At 35.3% G+C, this 14,962-nt stretch overlaps 1 pseudogene; it reads right to left on the minus strand.

Moving 5' to 3' along the window:
* Positions 1-6,255: 6,255 nt before the first annotated feature.
* LOC108217930 (transcriptional corepressor LEUNIG_HOMOLOG-like) lies at positions 6,256-11,582 on the minus strand (annotated as a pseudogene).
* Between the last annotated feature and the right edge of the window lie 3,380 nt (positions 11,583-14,962).

The following is a 14,962-nucleotide window of genomic DNA, read 5'->3' on the forward strand; positions in this document are numbered from 1 at the left end:
TATGGGTTGAATTCTCACGACCAAAGAGTGAATCAACAGTCCTCATGTCAACTAAAACCTGCAAAACTACAAAAATAAAATCTTTACAACAAAATTCACCTGAAAAAAAAACCCAGAATAATCAAAAACCTTCATGGTCAATCAAATTAAGATTCCTTCATCAAAAATTACAACTAATCAAAAATCATTAATTCTTTGTCTAAAAAGAAATCAGATCATTTCACAACAAAACCCTACTAATTAAAAAACAATCCTTTACGATTCAAACACTACTAATCAAATTAATCGAGATAAACACAGTCAATGCACATGCTAACGATGAAGAAGAGAATTATACTTACACGGGGTTGAGAAAAAAAAAAGAGATAAATGGTGAAGCGGCCAAAATATGAGGGTTTATGCAGAGCTCGTGTGCATGGGTCGTAGTGTAAGTATATATAATACGGCAGTTTGGGCTTTGGGTTTGCCCAGCGGACGCGCTGTTGTGTGTTAGTAGGCCCATTTTCTTTTCTCTAATAATATTTTCATTCGATGTATATTTTTTAAAATCTCATTGGTGGATGTAGTGTTGCTGATAATTTCTGAAACTTGCTTACCTTCTACTTGTGCATGTTCATGTATATCATTAACAGTAGTCAAAAGATTTAAGCCATGCACACATATATCTTTATATCAAACTAGTTTTTTAAACTCGTGCAAAGCACGGGTTGCTTTAAATTATTTATTTAATATATTTTATATTCTTTTGTCATCTTTTTTAAATTGAGGTTATTTGTATTATAAAAGTAATTTAAAATATATATCTATTTGTATATAAAGTCGTATTATGTTAGTGTTTATAGATACGCATATTCTCACTATTATGATATTTATTAAAATATAAACATTAAAAATATACACTATTTAAAATTTTTATATAATTAAATTACCACTTACCTAAAATTATTTAAAATTTGATTTACGAAATGAGATTCTTGCCAAATCAGAGTTTTTGTCATATAGTAATATATATTATATTTAAAATTATTCTAATATATATATATATATATAATTTTATTAAATCATAATAATTTAATATTCTAAAAATCGGCCGACTAACCGATTAGTCGATAATCAGACTAATTTTTAATCTGATTTGACAAAATTCGGTAGAATTGATGATTTATTGGTATAAAATTGGATTAATCAGTCGAAAATCAGAAGAATATTAAAATTTACAGAATGTGTGGGAGAAATTTAAAATTTGAAAAATGATGATATATATTATCTTTACATATATAGTATTAAACTAATTCTGAATAATGTTTCGACTAATCATTGGGATAGATCGTTGATTTTCTGATTCCTGCTTTTCACAATATCGGATATTTATTTATTTATTAAAACATAATTATAGATATACTACAAATATATGTATTGAATTCTTAATGTGAAGTAATTAATGTATATTAATGAATGGATATTAATGTCTAATAAATAGGTTAGTATCAAAAGTCAATAATAACCTTTGTATAAAGTGTATATATGCATAAGTGAGCGAGGGTATATTAGTCTTTTCGAATTAAATTACTCAAAGTTCCTCTATTAGATATATAATAGATAATAGATTTGTAATAAGTAGGGAAGAAACAACCTTCACCTCATTTTGGGTCAAAGGAAATCAAGGGGAAATAAAGGATGTGCAAATGATCTCTCTTTCCATTTCCATCCACATCAAGCTGCACAAAGTTATGTCGATTAGATTCACTAATAATATTTGTAACAAATAAGATTTTGGCACATAAGTAATAAATTAATATGTGATATATGCATCTTACATGGGAAACGAATTCAGGTACAATATAATAAAAAAAATTAAATATAAAACATTACCAGAGACATGATTTTCTTGAGCATTTTCTTCATTATTTCCTGCAACTTAATTTATAAGGCAAATCAGAACAAATTACATATAATAAATGATTTTTATAGTAAAATTATTTAAGAATTATATTTAAAACCTTATTAAATTACAACACGTGTAATTTAGGAGAAACTCATTTTAGAGCATATGATTTTTTTTTATCTGAACAAGACTTGCAAATAATATATAGAGATACAGCAGATTTTAATACAAATAAAATAATATTCTTATACCAAAATTTTATTTTATACCAAATTATGTGATATTATTGTACCTCCACGAGGCTGGCATACAATACATAGATATAGTGATTCATAACAACTAAAAATTTAAATTTCAACTTGAACATGATTTATCGTGATTTGTTTCAAAACTAAATTTAATCAAAATTTAAACCGCTTCAACATATAACGACGAGCAGTAAAGTTTATATACATGTATATAAACATATTAAATATGTATATCAAATAAAATCAAACTCTTAGATTAAGTTTAATTTTCGATTTAATAACAAACAACTCAATCGAAAATAAAACATTCAAGATCCAACAAAATTATGGTATAAATATTCAAAAAGGAAAAAAAAGAGCAGGTAAGCATCAATTCATTCATATAATCACTATTATGTAATGTGTCACAAATCAACAAGGATTTACCGAGTTGCGATCCCACACATCTTTCACGCGAAATAGCAAAATGGATGAGAAATCGGATAATATTACAAATATCGATCACATAACTTCAATTCAAGATTGTCTTCACCTGTTGGTATTGGGGTAAGCTAAGCTTTATTAGCAGTTAATATAAAGACACAAGAGAGGAAAACAAAAATTTCATAGATAAAGGGACATAGAGAGGAAAGCTGCGGCTGCGGTAAAGGTCGATGAATATAGGGTAAAAGCGTTCGTACAAGGAATATTTATAACCAAATTTTGGGCCATTTGAACAATTTTTAGGCCCAATTTGATGAATAAAAATGTTCTTCAAAAAAAATTTAAATAATACAAATAAAAATTATAATATGCAAAGAAATTATTCAAATTATATTATATATTTTAGAAGATAATATTGAAAATTAACGTAATTATAAGTTTCAACATACCTATTTAGATCATATATGATTATACCTAATTATATGTTTAATATTAATTTTATACTTTTAAACGAGAATAATTTAAATCAGTTGTCTAAATTCTAAAAGTATCTTTAATCTTTTTATTGCACATGTTTTAGGATTTTAAATAATGTATATAACAAATTTACATTTGATGTACATTTTTTTTAATTTTTGTATTGTAGATAGAAATGTCTGAAAAATTCGAAGCTCGGAAAAAAATCTGAAAGTTCGGCCCGAGCCTTAAACATGCCTCCTTTTTTTTAATCAAAATTCGAGCCTGCTCGAAGTTTAAAAAGCTTGGATAAAATCCTGTTTTTGAAAACCCTGATAATTTAATATCCATATAAAGCCTAGTTTTGGCCTAGATTAAAACAACTTTTTAAGAATCCCTACTTAAGTCTAGCCCAATTATACTATATTATCTATATATTATATTAGATACAAACAATTTATAGAGAAAATAATCCCTTATCTATTCCTTCAAAGACCTGATCTCTCTCTCTCAGCTCTCCACGATTACACTTGTTGGTGATAGCGAAAGTTATTAAAAATTGTAATTATTTTGTTAACATGGAGGAGTAATACCACGAGTTTTACAGATAAATAAGAGTTTGAGCTGCTATTGAAATAGGATAAGAGCGTTGCATATCAAAATATCTATGACAAAACTTTGTAAGCGAGGATATTGATATGGGCTCCTTCCAATTTGTTGGCCCAACATGATGAATTAGACAACTCAAGAAATATTTACAATTAGTATTATAGTAATGTGCAAAACACCACACGATATATCTATATAATAAATATTTTAAATGATAATATAGAAAATTTATCTAATTATAAGTTTTAATTACCAATATATATCATATTGAAACCTGATTGTATCTTATTACCGTCATATGTAATTTTATAGTTTTTGAGCATAATTTTATTATTCTTTTTTTAAGTTACAAAAGTATTGTTCATATTTAAATTATAAAAAAAAATAGTATGTTAAATTATGGTTTTTAATTAATTTATATTTTTATGCACACGAAATTATTAAATTTTAAATTAGTGATACTAACAATAATAATACTAGCAAATAAGCTTGAAACCTTAATACTAGCAAATAAGCTTTAAACCTTGAGGGGGTGAATCTTAATCCAATATAAACCAATTAGTAGAAAAATAAGAAACTCCCTGACCGAAAGAGAGAGAGTCTTCATCCAATGGAAATCAAATCTGCCTACAAACAAAAAACCATTCCTTAATAAATTTTTAATCATTATTTTTAAGTACAAAAATCACCCGTTTATACATCCGAAATCACTATCTATACATAACATATCTTTAAAAATACATATACATACATACATACATATACATATACATACATACTGCATACATATATATATAGGGTCCTACTCCAATACAAACTACTAAAATACAAACCAATACGATTAAGTAGAATGATAAGGGTTTTGGGACCGGGGATGGACCCCGAGATGGGCCTAGACAGGGTCTGAGTGGGGCCTAGTAGGGTCGTGGCGGGGCCTAGTGGGACCATGGTGGGGCCAAGTTTTGGCTTTTAAGGCTGTTTGGAGCCTATCCAAGGCCTTTGGGCGGAGTCTTCGTGAAGCTTTAGCGGGCCCGGGGTGGTTTAATAATCAAAATTTGTAATTATATTCCATAAAGTATATAATAGAATATATATTATGTATATATTTATAATGGTGTGCTACCTAACTCCATATAAAAGGGTATGCTATGGAGTGCTACCCTATATAAATACACCACTAGAATAAAAACTAAAATACAAACCAAAAGAAACTATACTTACACAATATCACTCACCCCCTATATGTCATCACTCACCCCTATATGTTATCATCCATCTATGGCCCACCCTCGCCCCCTCTCAATACAGCCTGCGCACACTAGAGACTTGCCAAGGCTCGGCACATGCACTGGACAGGCTCTACACAGCCTTAAGAGCCAAAACTTGACCCCGCCACGGTCCCATTAGGCCCTACCCCGACCCTATTAGGCCCCACTTAGACCCCGTCTAGGCCCATCTCGGGGTCTGTCCCCGGTCCCAAAACTCTAGTCATCCTGCTTAATCGCATTACTTTGTATTTTATTAGTTTGCCGATGAGTAGGACCCTATTTATATCACTTATTTGTTATAAATATATTAAAATTTATTTATTACAAATATTATAAATGGATCTAAGAGCAACTCGAATAGCTAGGAGTCTTAAACCAAAAAATTTAACAAACGAACTTAATAACTGAATGATTCTATTCAGGTCTATTCAGCCTCTTTCAGCCACAAAACAAATGGCCCCCCCTAAGTTACCGGCATCACACACCTCCTTCCATCACTTACTACCATCACGGATCTCCGACAACTATAAGAGCTCGTCAATAGTCGACCACCAATACTTAACATAAGCAGATTTTCTGAATTATGAAGAACAAAATTGCTGATTTTATGTATAAAATAGTAATTAATGAAGAATAAACAGGTGATTCATATAGCTGCAAATAGTGATTGTGGAGCAAATAGTGATTGTGGAACTGGTTTTTAGTTTGTATTTAAGAATTGGGTTATTTTTATATTCTTATGTTTCATCGATATTGATAATTTGGTTGCAGTGTTATTTTCTTCTGTCACAGGAAAGCAAATGCAACTTTAATTTCATGAAATGTTTTTTTATCAAGATTTTTATCTCTTGATCCATCATCTACTTCTAAGTTTTCTGTGTTGGCTGTCATCACCAATGACACTAATGCAGTTATGCAAAGAATGCAACAGATCTTCAGTAGCCTACCATTATCCCAGAGTTCATATACAGGAAATACATACATGGTGGGATGGAGTAATCAGTATCCGTATAACTTACCCCATTAAATCCCCAAAAAAAAAGAAGCAACATATTTAGGACTTATCTGAATATCCAAAATAAAATAATCATTAAAATTCAAAAGTACCATTATTTTCTGACTGTTATTGTTATATCGATAACTAAGAAGATTCTAGGATTCTTAATCTTCTGAACAGCTCACTATGTGTTCCTCCCTAATCTGCTATCTCTATAACAAAATGAAGTTGTAGGTATTATATCGTTCATTGACACTACCAACACAAAACATTCAGTATCCTTAGGAGAGACACTCAGAACTTTTACACAGTTTCCTCAAGAGAGATTGCTTCGACGGTTCAGATAATTCAGTTAATTTACCAGAAAGATTATTTCCATAACTTGACAGAACTGTCGTGACTTCCGGAAGCAATCATTCCTGTTACAGGGGACTGTGCTAAAGCAGCAATCATATTTTCATGTGCTCGAACTGTCATGATTTTATTCTCGGCAATATTCCACAACTCTAAACCCTGTACAGAATGTTAAAGAAAATAGTGTTAGCAAAGTACAGATAGCTTTAGGTATAAAAAGGAAACAAATACATTATATAGTGTTATTTAAAAGACTACAATGTCAAGTGTCACACATCCAGAAATGATTGGTTGTATTGAGTTACCAATATCGACTACAGTTATTGGTCCAGTCATTTGCAAGTTTTAAAATTAAAATTGAAGTAACAGAACGTGAAAGATTGCAGCATAGCAAGTTAGTTCAAACTAGGCTCATGGCAATTCAGATCATTTAAGTATGACGAAAAAAGTACCCCCAAGTACCTAATCATCCAAGAGACAAGTCCATAATGATAGACTAAGTGCAATGTTTAAAACAAGGTCGCAGGAAACAAAAATAAATAGATAAATACCTTCTCTCCACCAATCATCAAAAGAGCTGAATAGCTTGGATGGAAAGCACAGTAATGAAACTGGTTACTCTTTGAGCTAAGTTCATGAACGCATTCGCCAGAGGTCAGCGACCAGACTTTCACAGACTCCTTACAAACGGAAGCCAAATAATCACCATTTAGATCCCAGCATAGGGAGTTAACCACACCGCTATGTCCCTGATAAGACACCGAGGTAAGAGAAAAGGGGTCAAATCAATTTTGTAATCAGCACATGAGAAGATATGCCCAAAGCCTTAAACCAACAGTATATTAAGGTTTGGTAACACTAAACACTGACAAATAGCATTAAAATGTCAAACCTGGAAAAGATGTGTTTGCATGTCAGTTTCAACATCAAAGATGGACACAACTTCATCTGATGCTGCTGCTAATAAGCATCCATTTTCTGGTTCAAATCTCACTTGTGAACTACCTCCTTGCTGACATGAGCAATACATAAAAAAAGAAAGATAAGAAGTTACAATTTAACATAATTACATTTGTCTGGGAGAAGAAACGTATATAGGTTTCACGAACTAACCTTTGAAACTCGAGTGCATGAAAATGGATTGATGTTCCAATAACGAATTTCATTGTTAGTATCACAAAAACAAAACATGTCATTCTTCTTTGGATGAAAGTCTAGGGACATAACATGAGAGGGGTGCCCAGTATAAGCATGCAGGCAGTAGCTTGGCTGCAAGGACAAATTAGAGGTTATATAATAAAAACTTATGTCAGACGGTTCAATGGCTGAGTACTATTAAAAACTATAAACAATTATACACAACTGAGTATAGATAATTACATTAGCTGCATCCCACAATTTCACAGACTTGTCAAGTGAAGCTGTCAGCAATTGAGTTGAATTAGGCCTGAAACGCACATCTGTAATCACGTCCTGGTGCTCTTCAGGAGTGCTCTCAGTTTGCAAGGTATCGATGTTCCAAAGAACAGCCTGTCAAATGACCAATACTTATATACATACACATACTCTCGTTCACCTTTACTCTGTTGTAACAGAGGCAATAAGGTTTAAAACGTTGCAGTGTTTTCTGTTACCTTCTTTTTATGTCCGGCACTAGCTAACAGCTTGCCATCTGATGAAAAATGGCAGCATGTGACTTTATCTCTGGTTCGTATACAACCAACTTCTTCAAGGAAGAATCCTGATATAAGAGACGAAAACACAATAGAGTCAACAGTTCTGTGCAAAACCCTAGATTTCTTAAAACATAATCAACAAGAAAAGCTATTACCTTTAGAAGACTCCGTTTTATGTTCAGTAAGATTTTGTTTGATGTTGTCGTATAAAGTCCGTCCATCTTCACCGTCATTAGACAAAAAGGAGTCGACATCTCCCCCATCTCCAATATGTTCTATGTCATCATGTGATATGAAATGTTCTTTTGTGCATCAAGGCAATGTTTTGTATCAACTCTCAAGTCATTCATAAACTTTACCACTTTTTGGATATATATCACAAACTTGATTATCTATATGCTCATATATTTTAAGAACATAATGCATATTTCATCAATCATTCAAGTTAAACAAAGCAACCAATGATAAAAATTGAAGAGTACTTAACATTGGTATTTCTAAGATGCAAACTGATACTAGCATATAGATTGACGAGAGTGTCTGTGAAACATAGAAGGGCCTACCAACTGATTTTCAGGTGATGCAAGACCTGCTGTTTCTGAACCATGCATCATCAACCCTTTTTGTCCACTGCTTACATGCTGCAGACTACTGGAAGTATTTTTCTCATCGCCAGGGGTATGAGTCAATACCGGGGATCTTGGTGAAGGATCCACTGTGTTTCCCTTACCCTTACTATTAGTTGGTCCAGAAGACGAGTGTTGTTTTCTTCCTCTGTTATTGTTCTGCATGGCAATAACAAGACATAAAACATTAATTAAATTGAACACAAAAGCGAACTAGGAAGCATGAATGCGGGTGCGGGTACGTGAGTGGGCGGTATGGGGATGCAAGAATTCGGCAAATTTACAAATATGAGGATTCAGGTGCGCAGGGGGGCGAGGGGGGGGGGGTTTGGCAAATATTATTATAATAAAAATATATATTATGGATGTATTTCAGGTTTCACATTAATAATTAAACCAAATATTCAAATAAGTGGATTTTGCTTAACAATTTACATAATAATTATTTGATATAGAAGTTTTACTACTAAACGTTTAACATTTCAGTTCGGCCTCTTAAAATTCGTATTAGAGATATAGAAAAGAAATCAAACCTGTTGCAGTTGCTTTTGTGGTAACTCTTCATGTTGAGACGATGATTGTGGCATTTGGGTCATTTTCATCTGAGATACATATAAAAGTTAATCAGATATATAGCTACTAACTACAATAATGCAGTGATTATCTTACCAAAAATCAAGACTATCCTACAATAATGTAGTGATTATATCATTCTTGGCATGTTTTTTAAACAGGATGAGATATATTTATAGCTTAGCATTCAAGCTGTGAATGCACATAGTTGAGCAGCCAATGCAGGACAGATTTACGTCTTAGACTCCAAATGCAGAAAGCAATGGTAAACAGAGGTAAAAAAAATGGAAAAAAAATAAATCTAACGTATACACATTTTAAGTAGTCTGTTAATTTCCCTTTGTAGAAAAAAAAATCATATACAAGATATATCACCATATGCATGTGCCTTTCCATCTACCAGTTGATGTTAAAGCTCATTCCAAGAAGAAACGAGAATGATATGAATGCATCTATCGGTGGTTTCCGTATGATATATATTATATATACATATACTTGGCCAAGTTAGTCTTATATTGTTTTGTAACCTTTTATGAACATGTTGATCCGTTATTTCTTTCCAGATTAGCATCTTTTACATTCAATCCACCCCGTGGTAATCCACCAAACCCATTATTAGTTGAGTTTCCAATACATCCTTGTGCCTGAGCTTGTTCTAATGCTTGCTGGTTTGATGATGCCAGGAGAAATTGATTCTGATCCAGTAGATTCGGCTGTTGTACTTGTAGACCTGAATTTGGCGGTAGTTGATCAATTTCCTGAATTATGACAGAATTATGACAAATGGTCAGGCATACACGTTCATGTTATGATGTGATAAAATACAGCACTGCTGTACTGAACATAATATATGTATAACTCACCGTAAGAGCCCAACCCCTCTGTGGAAGACCAGTGACCCCTTGATTTAATCCTGAAGAAACAGCAATGCAATTGAGTGAATATATAAGCTACCCATTCCTTCTTATATATAATCTTTATTTGCAGAATCAGTTAAAAAAACGTGAGCGCCCCTGCGCTAGCTTCAAGAGGTCGTCTAATAGAAATGATACAGTCGTACAGTATACATTTCAATTACCAAAAAATGCCCATCAGCCAAAAAAAAAGTTCAGTATACAACTGTGCATTGATTAATGGGTGAAGTTTTAGAAAACTGTCTCATCAATCGAATGGATTAGTGATAAGACCCGTTTATACATTTAGAGATGTTACAGTTTATTTTGCTAGCTATAACATATATATTATATATTTATACAAACACACGCACTTATCCTGACTATAGGACTCTCTACATACAAAAGTTCTCTGATAGGGTTACCTGCACTGCTCAATCCAGGCTGGGACTGTGAGATTGCTTGCCGATGGATTGTTGATGCATGTGAAGGCAAAGAGTTCTGGTTGCCCAAGTTCACTTCAGTCTTTATTTCCCATAAGCATCAATCACACACAAGTCAATGAACAGACTTCCAATACAGCGAGCTTATTATTATAATGGATAGAAAGAACATATACTTTAGTTACTTACATTGGTCATTAGAGCACGCAATTGCTGCGAAGACCCAGACATGTTCCCAGAATTTCCTTCAAGCAACTGTCTGAAATCCACAACAAAAAAGCCAATAAAACAACTAGTTAATCTTTATATCCTTAATCAATATATAGTTCCATTGAATATACCCTTGGTTTATCCAATTTTTGTACATTTTCATGTCCAGAAAATTGGCTGATGGTTGTCCCATTATTCCTTCAGAGTTCATAGCATTTACTGGGCCACCATGGGAAGAATGACTAGGATCCCATCGCTGTAACTGAGCATTCTGTTGCTGGATAAGTTGCAACTGTTGTTGGTTCTCTCTTGCTTTGCTTTGTTGCGTCTAAAATTTTATCAAACAAAATAGCACAATGTTAATTAGATAGAAATTATGGCAATAAATAATCATATAATAACATTCCAAATTAGGGGCAACATAAATCATTTAACATTCCGTAAACACCTCAACCTGCAAAGCAGCAGATTCATTTGACTTTGCAGTGTAGCTGTCCCAGAAAAGAGACCACCACTCGAAGAGAAATCCTCCAGGCGCACTGATAGCTGCATTTTCAAAAATTTTAATGCAAACAACTCCAAAACAAACAAAAGTAACAACCAAACCAAAATTTGATCAGTAAATACATTACCTACGGATCATTGGGAACCGCCCTCTCAGCCTTAAAAGCTTTTGCAGATGCATGTAGCTTTTTTGCCATGAGATAATCATATATGTAGGCATCAAGCCTAAACACCACCAAATCCAAAAATCACAACTTTAACAAGCAATATTTCAACTAAATTTACAGCATACACACATGAAATAATTAAGATGCATACATCTGACAGACACACACACGCGGGAGAGAGGGGGAGGGGGTGAGAGAGAGAGAGAGAGAGTCAATACATTTTGTCAGGTTCCCAGTTACTCTGTGCCATTACGGGTTCAACTCTCACAACCAAAGAGTGTATCAACAGTCCTGATATCAACTAAAACCTGCAAAACTCCAAAAATTAAATCTTTACAACAAAATTCACCTGAAAAGAAACCCAGAACAATCAAAAACCTTCATCGTCAATCCAATCAAGGTTCCTTCATCAAAAATCACAACTAATTAAAAATAATTAATTTTTTGTCTAAAAAAATCAGATTAATTCACAACCAAATCCTACTAATTAAAAAACAATCCTTTACGATTCAAACACTAATAATCAAATTAATCGAGATAAACACAGCCAATGCACATGCTGACGATGAAGAAGAGAATTATACTTATACGGGGTTGAGAAAAAAAATAGGGAAAAGGTGAAGCGGCCAAAATATGAGGGTTTATGCAAAGCTCGTGTGCATGGGTAGTGTATGTATATATAATACGGCAGTTTGGGCTTTGGGTTTGCCCAGCGTGGACACGCTGTTGTGTGTTAGTAGGCCCACTTTCTTTTCTCTAATAATATTTTCATTCGACGTATATATAATTTTTATTTTTCAAAAAGCAAACAATCTCATTGGTGGATGTAGTGGTGCTAACGGCGGTGCACCGTAATTACCTCCGGTTTGATTCGTTGGTCTCTGATAGATCCCTATTTAGACATTGACATGCCGGAAGCCCTCTCCTTGGCCTCCGACAGTGGCTGTGCCTACGATCCTTACAAAGGCTTACACGCCTACAGTCCTTACAACCCTACAAACCCAACAAATCAAAGCTTAAGCAGCCAGGCACGTGTCAAGGCTCCATTGCAACAACTGTCCACCACTCTCCAACTCACCTGTGCCTGGCTGTGCTATTTCCCCCACCTTGTCACCTACCCTACTCATGTAGACCAACTGAAGTGGCAAGCAAAGCAGAAAAGAAGTGATGACTCATAGAAATAAGAAGAGGTATAAAAAGAAAAAGAAAGAGAAAGAGAAAGGGACGGAAAATAAATCCATCAGATTGGCGCCGCCGTCGGGGATCAAAAAAAGAAAAACCCGTGAAAAGTTACCACAAAAACAACAACGACCAAGAAAACAGAGAGGAATTTCATAGAAATCTCTGACTCGAAGATGAAGAACGAGGGATAACGAAAACCCTAAACGAAGAAAGACGAGCGGAGAATCGAGCAATTAACCCAATCACCCGTCCAATTCACCTTCACCACCTCAGTCTTCTCACCACCCGTATATCATGACTCCCTCACCGTCTCACTCTCCGAATTTTGGTCGCTTCCACCAATATGAAGCTCAACAACGACATCTACAAGAGCAGATGGATGATTTGGCCGCCCAGATGGCCACCTTCACCGGCCAAACCGCTCTTCCTCTAGGTCTCGAGTTTCAGCAAACTCCCACCACTGCCCCAGAGCAGGCCCATATGGCAACCGTAGTCCCCGACATGGACGAAGAGCAAGGTCCAGGTCTCCCGACCACCGAAGAATGTTTTCAAATTCAGCAATCCATTAGATTCGGCTTTCCCGCCACTAACAATTGCTCTGAATACGAAGCCCTCTAGCCGGCCTCCGCCTAGCTCACAATCTCAAGGTCGATTGCATACAGGTTTCCAACGACTCTCAGCTAGTATCCAAATAACACATCTGTATGTAAATTTCCTATCACCTCATATATCTCACCTCTTCCTTAAGCGTTATCTAACACAGAATAAAACAAGGCCATCATACGTAGCACTGCAATCGCTACGGCCCAACAGCAGAGAGCCTACATACATAGCCTATTCTTCGCTAGGGCTACTCTGCCACAAGGCCATCATACGTAGCCCTACAATCGCTATGGCCCAACAGCAGAGAGCCTACATATAGCACATTCTTCGCTATGGCTACTCTGCCACAAGGCCATCATACGTAGCCCTACAATCGCTACGGCCCAACAGCAGAGAGCCTACATACATAGCCCATTCTTCGCTATGGCTACCTGCCACAAGGCCATCGTACGTAGCCCTACAACCGCTACGGCCCTAAGGTTCACTGCAACCAACACAATCCAACGGGTTTAAGATACGTAGGCCACCTTCGCTACGGTCCTAAGGTTCACTACAACCCACACAATCCTACGGGTTTGACCAAACGGCCAACATACGTAGCCCACTTTTACTACGGTCCTACGGTTCACTGCAACCCACCCAACCTTACGGGTTTCAACAAAGAGCCAACATTAGCCCTACCCTTGCTATGGCTCCTTTGCCAAAAAAAAAAAGAAGCCTACAATAGCTGGGGCCCGTTATAATAAACACTCTATTCCAACTTCGGGAGTAACCTAAAAGATTACTCGATCCGTGTTGGTGGTACACTTACCCCGCCTACGATTCTTACAAAGGCTTACCCGCCTACGATCTTTACAAAGGCTCACACGCCTACGATCCTCCCGCCTACGATTCTTACAAAGGCTTACCCGCCTACGATTCTTACAAAGGCTTACACACCAACGATCCTTACAAAAAACTTTTTACCATGATTCTTACAAAGGCTTACACGCCACCGACCCTTACAAAAACTTTGATACGATCCTTACAAAAAATTTAATACAATCCTTATAAAGGCTTACACGCCTACGATCCTTACAAAAAAAAAAAAAATATTTCCACGATTCTCACCAACAAACACGAAAAAGAACAGCACAAACTCCACTAAAATTCCCCAAAACTCTTACTCACCCAGTGTAGTTCGAAAAGTGGATAGTAATCACGAGATGCCTGCAACCGATGTAGAGATCAAAACAAAGACAAAGTTGGCTCCAAACTCACCTCTGTACACCTAGCTATAAAAGCACATATCTTCCGAATAGAATTCCGGTCCTAACTGCCCCAAAGTTAACCTCATATTAACAAACAGTGTATGAATGAACCTATGTAAAGGCAACCGTAAGCCTGTCCTAAAGTGTTCCAAGGGTATCCCAACCCACATATCTCCACCTTAATGATATATCATCTCACCCACTTCCGACAACCTCACCTCATAAGCCTCGAGTATCTGAAAAGCCGTTTTTATCACTAAGAAATAAGTTGGATCAAAATTGCACGACATGTTTATATGTCCAGCTTTCCCAACTCCTCGCTCAAAAAGTCATATGCCACTACATTCCACTTAGGCTCATAATAACAAGCCACTCCATATGACTTGAAATACTCCTCCCCACGAAACACCGCCGGACTTAGCACAAACTTCTCCGCACAATCCAACCATCCCGAAGCATCCCCCAAACGACTATGGACCGAAACTTTCAGCACCTTAGCTTTCTTTCTACCTGGAATTTCAACCTCCGCCACTTTCTGCTTCCCCTTTTTTACAGACATCTCCCCCACTTTTTGTTTAGAACCCACAACATGAGC

This window comes from Daucus carota, chromosome 4 (assembly GCF_001625215.2).
Source record: "Daucus carota subsp. sativus chromosome 4, DH1 v3.0, whole genome shotgun sequence".
NCBI classification, from domain to species: domain Eukaryota; kingdom Viridiplantae; phylum Streptophyta; class Magnoliopsida; order Apiales; family Apiaceae; genus Daucus; species Daucus carota.